Consider the following 16,320-nt stretch of genomic DNA (forward strand, 5'->3'; position numbering starts at 1 on the left):
TTATTAGGGAAAGTGTTTTATCCTGATGAAATGGACATCATGTAAGACTTTCAGAATCTGTAAATTCATGTCCTCTGTCTGTTTTAGGAAATTTTAGACCATGTATCTTCATTGTTTGCCTTGATCACAGGCTGCTGCATCTGCAATGGAACAAAACTTCACTACCAGTTTCATCCCAGTCTGTTACATTTGCAATGGTGATGTAGGTTCTTTGTCCTGATTTTCAAAAAACTTTTATATATTTTCTCTATTTTTACCTTTGTGAATGAGACTATATTTTCTTAGAGCAGCGTAATTCATTTATCCATTTTTGTCTTGTTAGACAAATTTTGCCCTAAAATATTGTAATATTTTCAATTTTATATTTGAATTATATATTTACATCATTTCTACTCCCTCCTCTCACCTTCTAAGCTTTCCAGAAACTTCCCTCACTCTCCATCAAATTCCTGACCTCTTCTTTAGTAGTAATTATGACACACAAATACATAATATCCCCAGTTATCTGTCTTACTAACAGTCTATCATGTGCCTTTCTGTCTGTCTTTTATCATCAATTATCATTTATCTATCATTTATCATCTATCTACCTGTCTATATATTATCTGTCTATATCTATATAAACTGTATCTACTATATGTTATATGTATATGTGTATATATGAGAGAGAGATTTAAAAAGCAACAGAGAAACAGAAAGAGAGAGAAAGAAGGGAAGTTAGATATAAATAGAGTTTCTGAGCCCATTTGATGCTGCTCATGCACCTTTAGGGTTGAAAAATGTCTAGAGCCTAGCAGGGACTCAATCCTGAAGAACACCGAGGCTTGCTGTTTTCAACAGATATTCCTTGCCTCTAGCACTTCATTAAGCTGTAGAGTCTTGTAAGATTTCCCCTATCCACATTGACATGACAGCTGCAGTTGTCATTGCAAGGGTCTTTAGAGGATCATACTTTTGAAATTTCTTGGATGTGTTTTTCTTGTTCTGCGTAAAAGGCAGTATGTCACAAGTTACGCTGCCCTTGGGCTTTATAATGTTGCCATCTCTTCTTCCTGGTCTGTTCCCTTTTGTTTTGTTAACTTTACTAACTTTCACCTGCTGTGATTCATCATGCTTACTATCCTGACCTGGCTACTTAAGCATAGTAATGTGTGTCCAGACATTTTAATAGCTATAAAATGATAGCTTCTAGATGAAAATAATTACTCTATATACATATCCGTGTCTAGCAATGCTTCTGTATAGAAATTTGCATAACTGACATGGAATACATATGTATATAAGTCAAATATATGCAAACATGCTTGCCATTTATGCATTCACTATATTTTGTACCTTATATTTTACATATTTGAAATTAATGTACGTTGTATATATTAACATGCCTGTAAGAAAATGAATATATGGATAAGAAATATGGCTTAGTAAATAAATTTTTGAAGTAAAAACATGGTGAACTGACTCTGGATTCCTAACACCTTTGGAAATGCTGGGTATGGTGTCCAAATTTGCATCCCCAATGTTTCAAAAAGGAAATGGAGAAAGGAAGATCCCTAGTAGCTCATTGGCCAGATAAAGAACAAACAGGAAGCTCCAGTAGCAACAAAATGGCTTCTCTGAGAAGACAAGTTCAAGGGTGGCCGAGGAAGATGTGTAAGGTGGACCTCTGGCTTCCACAAACATGTGCCCTCATGCACCCATCCACATTAATATTATTTACAAGGTATATACACATATAGAAAATGAGCCTAACACCTAAATCCACTCACTTCTTTTATTACTATAGAATATAATGACCGGTAATTTCAGGGTATTTAATTTCATTGTGATTCATTCATTTTTCACTTCTACTAAATTCAAGAATGTTTGCTACTTACTAAGCTTTCTATAGGTTTTTGTAATTAGACTTTCTCCATAAACCCATTTTCTACTTTATACAATTTTTTATATTATATGCTTAATATTGTAGTTAAAATGTTACTTTAGTGTATTTATCATTTTTCTCAATAATGCTAAGAACTCAAAATGGTATTCAATTTGTGCTTGAAAAGAAAGAGCCTTTTCACTGTCCCAAAGGGGGTAAATGTGGATTGCTTTCTACAAGCAGGTGAGGGCAGGCACAAGATAAGGCTAGAGACTGGGTAGGCAGTGGAAAAGGAAGGCGGGCTGAGAATTTTAGAGAGAGGACAGCGAGACACAGGGTGGGGAGGAAGGAAGATGAAGAAAGAGAAAGATGATCAAGACTCTGTGTGACTTTAAATAGCCACAGGTAGCTATGAGTATTTTATAAGGGATGGATTATTACAGGACAATTTATCTTATCTAGGTGGACAGTTTATATCAATATTAATTAGCTCCGAGTTCATTGTGTCGATGTTTTGTGCGGTGAGAATTTACTGATATAAATATGACCAATAAATTACAGGCCTGTAGAGTTTTGATTAGACTAGGTTGGGTTATGGGGATTTGGGAGGGCTAATACAGGGAGTGGATGGCTGGAAATGTGAGCAGAATCAGCCACAAGAGTATTGTGAGATGGCGGTCACTGCATGGGACTAGCCATGGAAGCTGTGAAACCATCAGGGCCAGAGAGTAGCGGGCAATAGCGTGGGATGGTTACATTTTTAGTATTTCCCATTATAATATGCTTAATATTGTAGTTTCAACATTCCTTTAATGTATCACATTTCTCAATAATGCTAAGAACTCAAAAAGATATACTTATTACTGTAACACAACTTGCAGTCAAAACTGCAAATAATTTTTAGAAACATGTAATATTATGCTGTCCATGACACTAGGTCAGTCACTTTTGCAAAACATAAACAATGGTATGTATTTCTTAACTTTTAGAGTTATTGCTCCATTTGTACCGAAATGGCACTACATCCAACAATATGAGGTATCTTATTATCATTGAACATTTTGTTGCTGATTGAACTATATAACTGAAAGGAGATTAATATGCAAATCACTTTTATATCACATATTTCCACTTTTAATTTTCTTTACCACTTTAAAGACTGCTAGACTGAACACATAAATTCTAATAAACCAATGCCACAGTTTTTTGAGCTAAGTGCTTTTAAGACAGCAATGAAAAAGGTGTTTTAACTTACATGTCCAGATCTTGTGCCTTCTGAACACTGCTATTTTCAACAGATGAATCAGTTGCTGTCTTGGATGTGCAAACTTCTAGGCAAAACACAGTTTGGAATTCTCACTGCTGGTCATGAAAAAAGCATTTCTATATGGTAAGTACAGTGATATGTGCTGCTGTGTATGAAGAGATTTGAGCATTTGTGTGTGTGTGTGTGTGTGTGTGTGTGTGTGTGTGTTTGTATGTCAGCATTTGTATACTTTCTTTCCCAGACACAGGTAACTTATACCTCTAGTTCATTTATTGTCACATCTGCTTCTGACATTTTTCTTGTTTGATGTCACAAAATGTCTTGTCTTTACTACCCAGAATCAATATAATATTTTTTCTTTTGTATGCTAGACCAGTATTTACAGATACTCATTTTCCTGATGTTTAATGAAGAGACACTGATGTTTTAGTCATCTGTACCTGTCAATTTTTAACTTTAACTTTTACAATTTTTCAGTTGTCTTTAATGAATTAGTTAATTATTTGTTTGTGTGAATGTATGCAGTGCATGACAAGGCAAAAGGTGGAGGTCAGAGGGTGCCTTGCAGCAGTTGTTTTTCTCCTACTAAGAAGATTACAAACATTTCCTGCAATAATCTTGTGTCCTTTTTTCTGATTAGCTTCTGAAAATTAATTTCCTATGATTAATCAACAATGATACTAGCTTCAGGTCTGAACCTGTATTCTGAGCAGATCTTGGGCCCCGGCTCTGCATCCAGTCCCACAACACCCTGAGGATGCTCGACTCTCAGGTGCTATAACATGTCTCGGATCAAAGTTTGACCCTGCACATGAGCTGACATAAGATGCAGGCTCTACACCCAGAGGGAGCCTGTATTCCAAGTGCTCTGAAACACACAGGATTACAGGTTCACAGGACCACAGAGGAAGCTGGACTCGCAGCAGATCAGACACAACCAGAAGCACTAGAGCTCTGACACACTCAAGATCACAGTCGAGGCCACAAAATCTTTCCCAACACCCAGTGTAACAGAGACCCCCACAGGGAAACACAAACCTCTGCCCAGCCAGAGGCAAGGATTCCTTCCAGATAGCATGTGTGACCAGAGCAAACCCAGAAATCTGGCTTCCCACCCACTCCTGAAACACCCTGAGAAAGCTTGACTGTCAGGAGGTCAGACAGTATAGGATCTCAGGAGCTTGGTCACACCAGGTTTTCAGAATCCCAGAGGCAGCTTGATTCCCAAGAGTTCTGAAACACCTAGGATCTCAGAATCATAGGATCCAAGAATCCCAAGGTAACAGAGACAGCTGGACTCTGAGAAGTTCTGACACAGCCAGGATCACAGGAGGGGCAGGCTCCAGTCAGTAACAGCAAGGGCAGGTAGCACTAGAGATAACTGGATGGAAAGAGGCAAGCTCAAGAACTTAAGCAACAGAAACCAAGGCTACTTGGCATCATCAGAACCCAGTTCTACCACTACAGCAAGTTCTAGATACCTCGTCACACTGGAAAAAAAGATCCTGATTTAAATTCACCTCTCATGATGATGAAAGAGAACATTAGGTAGTACATAAACAACCCCCTTAAAGAAATACAGGAGAACATAGGTAAAAAGAAGAAGCCTTAGAAAGATATCAGGAGACATAGACACAAGCATCACAAACAGAATACAAGAGATAGAAGAGAGACTCTCAGGTGCAGAAGATACCATAGAAAACACTGACACAACTGTCAAAGAAAATGCAAAATATAAGATCCTAACCCCAAATATCCAGGAAATCCAGGACATAATCCAAATACCAACCCTAAGGAAAATAGGTATAAAAGAGAACAACGTTTCCCAACTCAAAGGGCCAATAAATATCTTCACCACAATTATAGAAAAAAGCTTCTCTAACCTAAAAAAAAAATGTCAGGGTTGGGGATTTAGCTCAGTGGTAGAGCGCTTGCCCAGTAAGCGCAAGGCCTTGGGTTCGGTCCCCAGCTCTGAAAAAAAGAAAAGAAAAAAAAAGAAAAAGAAATGTCCTTGAATGCACAAGAAGCCTGCAGAACTCCAAATATATTGTACCAGAAAAGAAGCTCATTCTGTCACAGAATAATCAACACACCAAAAGCACAAAACAAAGAAAGAATATTAAAGGCAGTAAGGGAAAATGGCCAAGTAACATATAAAGGCAGACCTATCAGAATTATCCCAGACTTCACAACAGAGACTCTAAAAGCCAGAAAATCCTGGGTAAATGTCATACAGACCATAAGAGAACACAAATGCCAGCCCAGGGCTACTGTACCCAGCACAAATCTCAATTAATATAAATGGACAAACAAAATGGAAAAAAAATCATACTTACACAATATCTTTCCACAACTCCAGCCCTAGAAAGGACAATAGATTGAAAACTCCAAAACAAGGAGGGAAACTACACCCTAGAAAAAGCAAGAAATGAATCAAACCCCAAAGAAGATAAACACACACACATGATTCCACTTCTAACCACAAAATAATTGGAAACAATAACCATTTTTCCTCAATATCTCTTAACATCAAATGACTCAATTCCCCCAATAAAAGGCATAGAGAAACTGATTGGATATGTAAAGAGGACCCAGCATTTTACTGCATACATGAAACACACCTCAGTGACAAAGACAGACACCATCTCAAAGTAAAAGAATGAAAAGATATTTTTCATTCAAATGTTCCCAAGAATCAAGCTATAGGTAGCCATTCTAATACAGAATAAAATGACTTTCAACCAAAAGTTATCAAAAAATATGGAAGGACACATCATAATTGTCCAAAAAACCTTCCAAGATGAACTTTAAATTCTGAACATCTGTCCTCCAAATTCAAGGACAAACATTCATTAAAAAAAAAGAAACAACTTTCTGAAATCTCAAAGCACATGTTGTACCTCACACAATAATAGTAGGAGACTTCAACACCCCACTCTCATCAAAGGACATACCATGGAAGCAGAAACAAAACAGAGTCACAGTGAAACTAAGAGAAATTATGAACCGAATGGATTTAACACATATCTATAGAACATTTCATCCTAAAACAAAAGAATATAGCTTCTTTTCAGCACCTCATGGCACCTTCTACAAAACTGACCATACAATTGGTCACAAAAGACGCCTCAACAGATACAAGAAGATCAAAATAATCCCATGCATCCTATCAAATCCCCATGGACTAACGCTTGTCTTCAATAACAACAATAACAACAAAAAACCCCACATACACCTCAAAGCTGAACAATGCACTATTCAATGATAACTTGGTCTTAGAAGTAAAGAAAGACATAAAAAACTTTTTAGAATTTAGTAAAAACGGAGGCACAGCATACTAAAAGTTTTGACACACAATGAAAGTAGTGCTAAGAGGAAATCTCATAGCTCTGAGTGCCTCCTAAAAGAAAATGGAGACAGCATACAATAGAAGCTTGACAGCACACCTGAAAGCTCTATAACAAAAAGAAGCAAATACACTCAAGAGGTGTAGAGACAGGAAATAATCAAACTCAGGGCTGAAATCAGCCAAGCAAAAATAAAAAGAACTATACAAAGAATCAGGAAACCAGGAGCTGGTTCTTTGACATAAATCAACAAGATAGATAAACCCTTATCCAGAGAAACTAGAGGGCAGAGAGACAGTATCCAATTAACAAAATCAGAAACGAAAGGGAGTCATAACAACAGAAACAGGAAATCCAAAAAAATCATCAGATCCTTCTAAAAAAGCCTATACTAATTAAAACGAATATCTGGAGTAACTGGACAATGTTTTTAGACAGATACCAGATACCAAATTTAAATCTGGATCAGATAAACTATCTAAATAGTCCCTTAATGCTTAAGGTAATAGAAGTGGTCATTAAAAGTCTTCCAAACAAAAAAACGTCCAGGAACAGATAGGTTTAGTGCTGAGTTCTATCAGATCTGCAAAGAAGACCTAATACCAATACTCTTCAAACTATTCCACAAAATAGAAACAGAAGGACCACTACCCAATTTGTTCTATGAAGCCACAATTATTTTTATAACAATAGTGCACAAAGACCCTATAAAGAAAAAGAACTTCAGACCAATTTCCCTTATGAATATCAATGCAAAAGTACTCAATAAAATTCTTGCAAACTGAATCCAAGAGCACATCAAAGATGATCACACATCATGATCAAGTAGGCTTCATGCCAGGGATGCAGGGATGAATAAATATATGGAAACTGATCAATGTAATCCACCATAAAAACAAACTCAAAGAAAAAAGTCACATGATCATCTCATTAGCTGCTGAGAGAGCATTTGACAAAATTCAACACCTTTTCATGATAAAAGTCTTGGAAAGATCAGGAATTCAAGGCCCATACCTAAACATACCAAAAACAATATACAGCAAATGGAGAAACACTTGAAGCAATCCGTCTAAAATCAGGGGCTACACAAGGCTGCCCACTCTCCACCTTATTCAATAGAGTACTTGAAGTCCTATCTAGAGCAATCAGACAGCAAAGGGAGGTTATAGGGATATAAATTAGAAAGGAAGAATTAAAAATATCACTATTTGCAAATGATGTGATAGTATACTTACATGACCTCAAACGTTCCACCAGAGAACTCCAAAACCTGATAAACAAATTCAGCAAAGTTGTTGGATATAAATTTAATTCAAACAAAGCAGGAGCCTTCTTCTACTCAAAGGATAAACATGCTGAACAAACATGGAAGGAAATGACACCCTTCGCAATAGTCACAAATAATATAAAATACCTTGATGTGCCTCTAAACAAGCAAGTGAAATATCTGTATGACAAGAACTTCAAGTATCTGAAGAAAGAAATTGAAGAAAATATTAGAAGATGGAAAGATCTCCCATGCTCATGGATTGGCAGAATGGATATAGTAAAAATGGCCATCTTGCTGAAAACAACATACAAATTCGATGCAATCCCCATCAAACTTTCAACTCAATTCTTCATAGAGTTAGAAAAAGCAATTTTGTTTTATTTAGAATATCAAAAACTCAGGGTAGTGAAAACTATTATCAACAATAAAAGAATCACTTCAATCTGTATTACAGAAAAATAGTGATAAAACCTGTATGATGTTGGTAAAGAGACAGCATGTGTAGGTAGATAAAAGGAATAGAATTAAAGACGCTGGAATAAACCAACAGACCTATGGTCACTTGATCTTTGACAAAGGAGCTAAAACCATCAAATGGAAAAAGACAGTATTTTCAACAAATGGTGTTGGTTCAACTGGTGGTCAGCATGTAGAAGAACACAAATCAAAGTGGATCAAGGACTCCCACATAAAACTAGATACACTGAAACTAATAAAAGAGAAAGTTGGGAAGAGCCTGGAACACCTGAGCACAGGGGAAATTTTCCTGAACAGAACACTAATGGCTTCTGCTCTAAGATCAAGAATCGACAACCCCCAGTGTAGGGGATTGTTGGGCAGGGCAGTAATTGGGGTTGATGGGGAGGGAAGCACCCATATAGAAAGGAAGGGGAAGGGGTTAGGGGCCTGATGGACAGGCCCCTTGAAATGGAATAATATTTGAAATGTAAGTAAGAAATACCCAATTTAATAAAAAGTGGAAGAAGAAAAAAAGAATCAACAAATGGGACCTAATAAAATTGCAAAACTTCTGAAGGCAAAGGACACTGTCAATAGAAGAAAAAGGCAATCAACAGATTGGAAATAGATCTTTACAAATCCTTCATCAGATAGAAGTTTGTAGTGGCTGGTTTTGTGTGACAACTTGACACAAACTGGAGTTATCACAGAGAAGGAGCCTCCCTTGAGGAAATGCCTCCATGACACCCAGTTGTAAGGCATTTTCTCAATTAGTGGTCAAGCAGGGAGGACACTTGTGGGTGGTACCATCCCTGGTACCTGGTACCTGGGCTGGTATCCTTAGATTCTTTAAGAAAGTAAGCTGTGAAAGCCAGGGGTAGCAAACCAGTAAGTATTATCTCTTCATGGCCTCAGCAACAGCTCCTGCTTCCTGCCCTTTGTGAATTCCAGTCCTGACTTCCTCAGGTGATGAACAGCAACGTGAAAGTGTAAGCTGAATAAACCCTTTCCTCCCCAACTTACTTCTTGGTCATGGTGTTTGCAGAGGGATAGAAACCCTGACTAAGACAAGGGCTTGTATCTAATATATTCAAAGAACTCAAGAAGTTAGACTCCAGAGAATCAAATAACCCTATTAAAAATGGGGTAAAGACCAGTGAACTAGACTGTTGGGGGGCGGGCGGCAATGGGGGGAGGGGGGGGAGGGGAACACCCATAAGGAAGGGGAAGGGGGAGGGGGATGTTGGCCCGGAAACCGGGAAAGGGAATAACACTCGAAATGTATATAAGAAATATTCAAGTTAATAAAAAAAATGGGGTAAAGAAATAAACAAAGAATTCTCAAACTGCCACTCCTGAGCAAATGTCCCTTACTCTAAATGTCCCTCTGAGAATCTTTTCTCAGTCACTTAAAATACTATAAGATACTGTCATCGTTTTCATTTTCATAACAGGTGAGTTAACCATATTGCATGGTAGAAAAATAAGTCACTTGAGCTCTTATAGGTATCAATGCTGACAGAAAATTTCCAATAAGTATGCTCCATTCTGTGATATTGAACATAATAGCAAAATGCCATACATAATGAGTAAACTAAGTAGGAAAGAGGTCCCCATAGTGCCCTGCATTTGTCAACCTAAAAATCTTTTAAGTGGTGATGGGGATCCTTACAACTAAGACAAATCAGCCACAAATTTGTGATTCAGAAGTGTGCTAATGGAGGCTATATGGCAAACCTGGATGATGTTGGTGGTGAAAGTGGCAAGTAAATAATTTATCAAGACAACAGCCTTAGTTAAACAATCTAGTGTATGAACATTTTGTGCATAAATGTATTTCTCAATAGTCCACAGCAACATTGAAGATTAAATCAGTTATATATACTGGGAATAGGTCAGAAAATAACTATTCTAAATCAGTATTGATGAAAACACTTTGTGTCACTGGCATGTTACTTTTGTTGTAGGTTTTTAGTAAATAATATTACATTTTGCAGCAGAACATTGCAGACCTCATTTTGATGCTTCTCCCTTGATTTTGACTTTATTGCAATGACAAGAAATAACCACAGGAAATAATTCCATATACCTTTTCCAAAATGGATTTATGCTATGTTAGACTATTTTCTTTCAAAATGACATACAACATACTTCATTTAAAAATATAAGACAAAATGTTTACCCTAAAATATATATCTCCTTACATTTATTAGGGAGGTTATTTAATTCTGCTTAAACTTGTTCTACAAACTTTGGGTTTTGTGTAATATTCATGGTTGTATACCTGACCTGTGATTTACACTTGAGAGGTTTATAATTTGATGTTCTTGCCTGGATTTTCTGTTAATCTTGTATTTTAAAGGACTACACGTACTTTTCTGTATACAGCTTTAAATGCTTTATTATAAATGGTTAAAATAAATATCCCAGATATCTTTAAGCAGTTGGAAAGCTGTGCAATCACCCTTTTCAATTATACATTTGTAAATAACTACTGATGCGATTGCTTCAATGTTATTAACAGTGAAATAACCAAACAAATTCTTAAATGTGACATGATCAGTGAGTGGTCCTACATGTAATTTATGTACATTATTGCCACCAAATTAAAATTAGAGCAGCTTTGTGGAGAAATGTTTGTCTTTTGCAGGTGTATTCCCTATGGAGGAAAGGCAGTCAAAACAGTGAGGAAGAAATCAGGTGTTAAATACGAAACAAAAACCAGCAATTTACAAGGACAAGGACATCTTTTTGCATCAACTTGTAGAATATGGTAGACTGAAGGAAAACAGGTTTTAGAATAATTTTTTGTAAAGGCACTTTGGTCTGGGAAGATGGTTCTATAGCTAATGTGCCTGCTATTCAAGCATCAATCGTAAGTTTCACTAAGCAGCATCCATGTAGAAAATTTTCGTAGTTACATGTGCCTATAAACCCAATACTAGGAAACAGAGACAAGAGAATCCAAGGGCTATCTTATCCAAGCAAATGGTGAGACACAGTTCTGCATGAGAGAATCTCAAACACAAAGTGGAAAGTTATTGAAGAACATAACCAACATGTATGATACATGCCATGTACTGTTATATATACAATATGTATACACATACATAGGAAAAACACACAGATACCCCATTGATGCAAGAGAACTCTTACTACAAAGGAAATGAAGATACCTTATTTGTAGTGAAGAATCAGTGAACATAGCTTGAACATACAGACTTAGGTTATTCCAAATCTGTGTTTCAATGTGATGAGTTTTTTGAAATTTTATAGAAATGAAGTGAAGAGAAATGAAGACACCTCAATATTTTGGTAAAAATATCCAGCAGATGGGTTACAGAAGCAGAGGGAAACCTGTTCTATAAGCACCGATATTGCTCGGGTCTTTTGCTTGGTACAGTCTAGTAGATTCTTAAGTTATTATACTTCCATAATGTTTCAAGCAATGGCCCTTTAGGATGTTGTTGGGTCCCAGACAGGATAATGGTCATAGCTTATTCAGGGATTATGAAATGTCAAGATAATTTGTAATCAGTTCTTGTATCTGCAACATTTTAAAGTCAGGCTGCTAGAGACCATTAATATTTATACAAGCAAATAATTATAATTGAAGTCCATAGTAACTACTTCAATAAAAATATGTGGAATACTTCTATAATTCTTTTAAGTCTAATCAATATTACCAGTATGTATCTAAAGAAGATTATAAGTGAACTGTAAAGATTTTTTATATCCCTTCTTATGATTTTATTTAACTCTATTTTTTCAATTTTAGCTATTCCAACCAATGATTTTTCTTTATTCTGGCTGGAGACATACTGAAAAAAATGTCAAATTCTGCTAATTTTATGCTAGAAACAATAATATTAATACTTTAGAAAGACTTTAATATACTCAAAATATAAATCATGTTATGTGAGCTTTTAATAAAATTACTAGGAGATGACATTGATTAAAAATAGGTCCAACAAATCTAATTTATACATATGTTTCTATTTGTCATCTGTGGTAATTGAAAAAGAATGATCTCCATGGGCTCATAGATTTGAATGCTTTGTCATCAGAGAGTAACACTGCCTAATTAGGAGGTTTTGCCTTGCTTGTAGGTCTGGGTCGTGTTGGGGAGAGTATGTCACTGGGTGTGGGCACTAATGTTACAGAGATCCAAAAAGGTCCTGTTACCCTCTCTCTTCTTGCTGCCTGCAGATTCAGATATAAATTTCAATTAATTTTATGTCTGTCTATTCCACCATCCATCTTGAAATTAAATGCTTTCCTTTATAAAGAAATATAATGAGTATTCACAGCAAAGAACAGAGACTAAGACATCATTCCATTTTTAAAAGCCATTTTGATGTTATTTATATTAGAAAAATTATCAGTGTTGTAAAGAAAGAAGCTAAAACATCGAAGAGATACATCTCATCCAGGCAAGCCCTACTGCAACTCATAGGATGGAAATGATGCAGATACATAAAGGAAGGCGCACTTAGAGTTAAAGTGGAATCCATATTTTATTCTTAATATAGGGAAAACTCGGATGTCGCCCATCTGCTAACATTTGACCATACAACCTATATCTTCTACCTCAGATCAGCTAGTTCAGAAAACAGGAAAAAAATTGGAAAGAAAAAGCTGAAAATTAGGGAGCTTGTCTTGACCACTTAATCATTTAAGAATGGTGACATCTAATGGAACAAATGCTTGCCCTTCTTTTGTCATAGGAAACATGGAAGAATATGAGGGGAAGCAAAAATTGCTGTTGTTTTACAGAAAAAAATCTTTTTATAAATGGAACATTATGAATTGAGTAAAGAATCCTAGAGGCTTTTAAGTGGTAAACAGTGAAGTGTAAGGGGGTGATCATGTCTGATCTATAGAAAATGGTGATTATTTGACACATTTTACAGTGCTCTAAATAAATTTATGAAGCACATAGTTTTACCATTAACATCCATACTCAAGTATGGATACTATGGATATCCATACTCATTTAGTATGCTTTTTCTTTGTTTTTGATGCTCAATAAAGACTTTTTCTTCTAATGAATGAGAAGAAATGAGAAGGTTCTGTATTAAAATCTGATAGATAAATATATTTTTGTGATAGAAATGGATCACTTTTATAACTACTTTAATAAGTTGCACTCATATAATCTTTAAAGGTATGCACAGAAATTGCCATACAAGCTTACTTCATCATCTTCAGGATAATTGTAATATAGGCACTAATGTTCATTACTGTTAAATTTTACATATGATTTTTATGCCTGTGAGGTTTTTCTAAATTTTTCAGTTGACCTACAGTAGACATACTAATAATTAATTAATTAGTTAATTAATACTTTAATTACTAATTAAAAATATTATTTTTGATAACGTTCTTGGGGCTTCCCAACCACACATTTCCAAAAGCATATTTTGAGACATACACTTCTCTTCATGAGTATGAAGAACTGATTGTTTATTTGGGGGTCTAGATTGAAAAGTTAATCCTCAAATTTAATAGAAAAGTTTCAATATTTTTTCATCTTTATTAACTTCGGTATTACTTATTTACATTTCGATTGTTATTCCCTTTCTCAGTATCCGGCCCAACATCCCCCTAACCCTTCGCCCTCCCCTTCTTTATGGGTGTTCCCCTCCACACTCTCCCCCCATTATGGCCCTCCCCCCAACAATCATGTTCAGTGGGGGTTGAGTCTTGGCAGGACCAAGCTCTTCCCCTTCCACTGATGCCCTTACTACCTATGAGGTTGGAGCCCAGGGTAAGTCCATGTATAGTCTTGGGTAGTGGCTTAGTCCCTGGAAGCTCTGGTTGGTTGGCATTGTTGTTCATATGGGGTCTCAAGCCCCTTCAAGATCTTTCAGTTCCTTCTCTGATTCCTTCAACGGGGGTTCCGTTCTCAGTTCAGTGGTTTAATGCTGGCATTCACCTATGCATTTGCTGTATTCTGGCTGTGTCTCTCAGGAGAGATCTACATCCGGTTGCTGTTGGCCTGCACTTCTTTGCTTCATCCAGCTAATCTAGTTTGGTGGCTGTATATGTATGAGTCACATGAGGGGCAGGCTCTGAATGGGTGTTCCTTCTGCCTCTGTTGTAAACTTTGACTCCCTATTCGCTCCCAAGAGTATTTTTGTTCCACTTTAAAGAAGGAGTGAAGCATTCACATTTTGGTCATCCTTCTTGAGTTTCATGTGTTCTGTGCATCTAGGGTAATTCGAGCATTTGGGCTAATAGCCACTTATCAATGAGTGCATACCATGGGTGCTTTTCTGTGATTGGGTTACTTCAATCAGGATGATATTTTTCAGTTCCATCCACTTGCCTATGAATTTCATAAAGTCATTGTTTATGATAGCTGAGTAATATTCCATTGTGTAAATGTACCACATTTTCTGTATCCATTCCTCTGTTGAAGGGCATCTGGGTTCTTTCCAGCTTCTGGCTATCATAAATAAGACTGCTATGAACATAGTAGAGCATTTGTCTTTGTTATATGTTGGGGCATTTTTTGAGTATATGCCCAAGAGAGGTATAGCTGGGTCCTCAGGTAGTTCAATGTCCAATTTTCTAAGGAACCTCCAGACTGATTTCCAGAATGGTTTTACCAGTCTACAATCCCACCAACAATGGAGGAGTGTTCCTCTTTCTCCACATCCTTGCCAGCATCTGCTGTCACCTGAGTTTTTGATCTTAGCCATTCTCACTGGTGTGAGGTGAAATCTCAGGGTTGTTTTGATTTGCATTTCCCTTATAACTAAAGTTGTTGAACATTTCTTTAGGTGTTTCTCAGCCATTTGGCATTCCTCAGCTGTGAATTCTTTGTTTAGCTCTGAACTCCATTTTTTAATAGGGTTATTTGTCTCCCTGCAGTCTAACTTCTTGAGTTCTTGGTATATTTTGGATATAAGTCCTCTATCAGTTGTAGGATTGGAAAGATCTTTTCTCAATGTGTTGGTTGCTGTTTTGTCCTAATAACAGTGTCCTTAGCCTTACAGAAGCATTGCAGTTTTATGAGATCCCGTTTGTCGATTCTTGATCTTAGAGCATAAGCCATTGGTGTTTTGTTCAGGAAATTTTCTCCAGTGCCCATGTGTTCGAGATGCTTCCCCACTTTTTCTTCTATTACTTTGAGTGTATCTGGTTTGATGTGGAGGTCCTTGATCCACTTGGACTTAAGCTTTGTACAGGATGATAAGCATGGATCAATCTGCATTCTTCTACATGCTGACCTCCAGTTGAACCATCACCATTTGCTGAAAATGCTTTTTTCCATTGGATTGTTTATAATATATCTCTAGTCAGAATAACATGATGCCACATCAGGGTGCAGATTGTGATGGCTTGGAATTCATGGTACCAAAGTCATCTATATAAAGATACAATGCCCTACAATAACAGTAATGTTGATTTTCCTTGTAGAAGGAAATAGGAGAAAGGCACAGTTTCTTCACTAAGACTCTGTCCACATGCTTTAAGTCATCATAGCAGATTTTTATTCAATGGAAAGTTACGTTCAAGTGGGACTCCATGGTGTAGTTCCAGGAGGTCTTCATTTATGTTGAAATGGGTGTTTGTGGTAGGAGAGCCTTTTAGGGGTTTTACACTCTTCATCTGTACTAAGTGAATAAGTTCAATAAACCTACTTTTCTGCTAAGTTGAACTTTGTGGGATCCTTCTTCGTTCTGTGCTAGGCCTTATTTGGAATGAATGTATTCTTGCTTTTATATTCCCAGAAAAATTATCACACTGCAATGTTGTGAAAGTATTTCAGCTTTAGTGAAATGAACTGTCTTAATTAAATTAGTTGAGACAAGGTTTTGAAAGAAAATAAACAACTATGATGATTCATCCTTCATTCATACATAGACAAAATGTATGCTTCCCCTTCTATATCTCCACTTGTTATTTGAATATAATCTCAATGTATCATAAATTTATGTATAACACTTGAGAAAATACTGAATAGGTAATATTTGGTATTTTTGAATTATTAATGCACTGATGAAAGGATAAGAATGAAAAACTTTTGCTGTATTTATTTTGCCACACTCCCTGCCCATCATTTGTCATAAAATTCTAAAACCTGAAATTTCAAGAGATGCAT

The sequence above is a fragment of the Rattus rattus genome, chromosome 4 (genome assembly GCF_011064425.1).
Source record: "Rattus rattus isolate New Zealand chromosome 4, Rrattus_CSIRO_v1, whole genome shotgun sequence".
NCBI lineage: Eukaryota > Metazoa > Chordata > Mammalia > Rodentia > Muridae > Rattus > Rattus rattus.